Source organism: Sorex araneus, chromosome 2 (genome assembly GCF_027595985.1).
Source record: "Sorex araneus isolate mSorAra2 chromosome 2, mSorAra2.pri, whole genome shotgun sequence".
NCBI classification, from domain to species: domain Eukaryota; kingdom Metazoa; phylum Chordata; class Mammalia; order Eulipotyphla; family Soricidae; genus Sorex; species Sorex araneus.
In genome coordinates, this window is record NC_073303.1 from 32,367,855 (window position 1) to 32,371,447 (window position 3,593).

The 3,593-nt window shown below is 39.1% G+C and overlaps 1 pseudogene; it reads right to left on the reverse strand.

Moving 5' to 3' along the window:
• Positions 1 to 235: 235 nt before the first annotated feature.
• Positions 236 to 907, reverse strand: LOC129402314 (U2 small nuclear ribonucleoprotein B''-like; annotated as a pseudogene).
• Positions 908 to 3,593: the final 2,686 nt, after the last annotated feature.

Consider the following 3,593-nt stretch of genomic DNA (forward strand, 5'->3'; position numbering starts at 1 on the left):
CATCAACTTTTCTTTTTTTGACATAGAATACAAATAAAGGCTTATTGTATAAAACTAAGGCCTTACACATTTCCAACCTCAGAAGACTAGGTAATCTTAACTCCACGAAAATTTCACTCTTCCTTCCTCTCTCATCCATCTCCAGTTATCACAATGCCCAGAACAAATGCTACCTAAAAAAAGAAAAACAACCTATAAATAACACCAAGTCCTTTAAACACAACAATCTCAAATGTTATTTCTTGGTCCAGGTAGTCTTCATGGCGTGGGATGGTGCGATCTTTAATCCCTCTCAGGCATCCCTGGCAGCTCCAGCCTGACCATCGTTTTCAAATTCAACAAAAGCAATGTCATCTCTTCCAGGTACCAAACGCACTTCTTTAAAACCAGGGACTTGATTAAACAGCATGGATAACATCTCATTAGTCTCTTCTGGTAAATTATTGAGGAATGAAATATAGTTTGAAGGGTAGTCAGGAACCTGAGGATTTTGTGCTAATTTCCTTGTGTATTAGCTGAATTTGGGTTCCCAGATTGGGCTTCTTATTTACAATTGCTGCAGTCTGCTCCACAGTTTTGGCTTTTTCCTTTTTTTTTCTTCTTTTCTCTCAGCAAAAGAGCCACGCATCTTAGATATTATATCAGAACCTATTTTTGCATTCTGGATTCACATTCCTTTACCACAAAATGGAAATCCTTGTAAGTGCCTTAAGGCATTAGCGGATGAACCAAGTTCCTTAAACATAACAAAAGCTTGTCCCCTCATCTTCATGGTCTTTAAAGCCACAATATCTACCTCAGGGCCAAACTGAGAAAACAGGGTATATAGGCATGTCTGTAGTCTTTCTTTCTAAATTTTGTCATTCATATTATTGATAGAAATTGTACAATTTGGTCTAATATCCATGTTTTGAGTCAAACTTTTCAAACACCCAGGAGACAGCAGGCAGGAGCGCAGGGCAAAACATCAACTGTTTACATCAATTCTTAAGAGGCTTGACTAGCACACAATTTTTATCTTTAGCCCAATTATAGCACTCTTTACTATTTTATTAGCCATCCTTGAGAGTAAAGATGCTATTATTATTTTTTTAATAATACATTGAACAAATTTTTCATTGAATGAGAAAATATTTTTAAAATATGAAATATGCCTTATATTATTTTAGTATGAAAGTAGAAATATTTGCAAATATTACCCCTTATTGTTATTATTATTATTTTTGCTTTTTGGGTCACACCTGTCGATGCACAGGGGTTACTCCTGGCTCTGCACTCAGGAATTGCTCCTGATGGTGCTCAGGGGACCATATGGGATCATGGGAATCGAACCTAGGTCAGCAGCATGCAAGGCAAATGCCCTACCCACTGTACTATCACTCCAGCTCCTTATTCTTCCTTTTACGGGGAAATTTACATTTCTGCCACTCATGTAACACTTATTTCCTCAAAATATATCCCCCTTTTCATCATATATTAAAACAGATATGTTTGTGACAGTTGTACCTCAACATACACACAAACACACATGTACAAGCACGCACTTCTTACTTCTGTCATTATAATGTCAATGAAAGGAAAAGAAGGGGCCGGAGCGATAGCATAGCAGGTAGGGTGTTTGCCTTGCACACTGCCGACCCGGGTTCGATCCCAGCATCCCATATGGTCCCCCAAGCACTGCCAAGAGTAATTCCTGAGTGCAAAGCCAGGAGTAACCCCTGAGCATCGCTGGGTGTGACCCAAAAAGCAAAAAAAAAAAAAAAAAAAAAAAGGCTCCTCTCAGTTTTGGGGCTGGAGTGATAGCACAGCGGGGAGGGCGTTTGCATTACACGCGGCCAACCCGGGTTCGATTCCCAGCATCCCATATGGTCCCCTGAGCACCACCAGGGGTAATTCCTGAATGCAGAGCCAGGGTGACCCCTGTGCATTGCCGGGTGTGACCCAAAAAGAAAAAAAAAAGAAAGGAAAAGAAAAAATACATTTAAAAAGTAAAAGGAAGAAGTAGAAGAGAAGAAACTGAAGCTAATATGAATAACAGTTACAAGGCTCAGGAAACAAAGTCAATGGAAGTAATATCTATAGAACAGCAGAAACAAGAAAACCTTATTAATACTTATTACTTTGTAACAAATAATCCTAAAATTGGTGGCTTGGAAGAACAATTTTCTATTAGCTCAAAGAGATAAAACCAAGTAAAATCAGATGGTGACAGAAGAATCTAAGGAAACAAAGGAGCTAAAGGATTGAATCAAACATTGGTGTTGGTGTAGCAACAGAAATGGCTTTGATAGTCCAGTCTACATCCTCTAAGTGAAGCCAAGATGAGGTTAAACTCAGAAGGAATTTATTAGGGGAAGCCCTAAGAAGGGAATTTTTGTCATAGATGCCCTATAAAAGTATGAGAGTCCCAGGATTATTAACCAGCTTTACATATGAGCTTTTTAAAGTATATCCTCAAAAATAACCTTTCGAGGATGGGCAGAGAGAACTAAAGGACAGTTGAAATACAATTGAGAGGGTCATTCCAGAAATGTGTGGACTTAGCCAAGGCAGATGTTCTATGTGAAAGTGAGGGATGTGGTGGGTAAGCTTGGGATTCTGCCCAATTATCTCAACTGAAGTTGTGATTTTGAGGTTTATAGTAACACACACATTTTTGCTTCATTCCCATTTCTGGTAGAGAGCCTTTAGAACTCTTGGAATTTCCTCAATGGTCAAAGTTTTAGACACATATTCAGTTCTAATATTTGTCTTTTCCTATGCTTCCTGACACAGGGCTCCTGAAACTTCATGAATTTGAGGGGATTTGGAGTGGAATAGGAGCATCTTTATTCTAATGAGGCAACAGTGATGGACTCCTGAATAGAGCTGGTCTCTGGAAATCAGGTCACAGAATATTGTGCACTGCCCCTCCGCCCCAACTCTTAAAAACAGAGAGGAGTGAAAATAATAAATAAATACAATATATATATTATGTATATACATGTCTGTGTATACATGTATATACATGTCTGTAAAAATATATTTCCCTCTAAGATCGGTTGCCTTCTCCTTTAAACCCCACTAAATGTGCTACTCCTGGAATATTAGGTGTGAGGGAAGACATGTTGGGCGGCTACAAATGCAGCCCGAGGCCAAGGAGAAAGTTTACTCATGGGTGAGGCTCTGCCCAAGGGAAGCACTTGCAGTTTGAGGCAATTGACGCTTGTTTGTAAACCGAAGTTAAAATTTACAATACAATTTTATGTTCTCGTGGGGTGGGGGGAGATGGGATTGGGGAGGGTGGGAGGGATGCTGGGTTTACTGGTGGTGGAGAATGGGCACTGGTGAAGGGATGGGTTCCTGAACTTTGTATGAGGGAAGCATAAGCACAAAAGTGTATAAATCTGTAACTGTACCCTCACGGTGATTCACTAATTAAAAATAAATAAATTTAAAAAATACCAGTAAACAAAAAACAGTGATTAAACCTGGGTTTATCTAAAGATGTTATGTGCATTGTGTTGCACTACTCCCATGAAATTTTAAAAATCTGGAAAATCATTTTGTAAGAAAATCTGTTCACTCAGAGAGCCAGCCCTGTGTAACCTCAG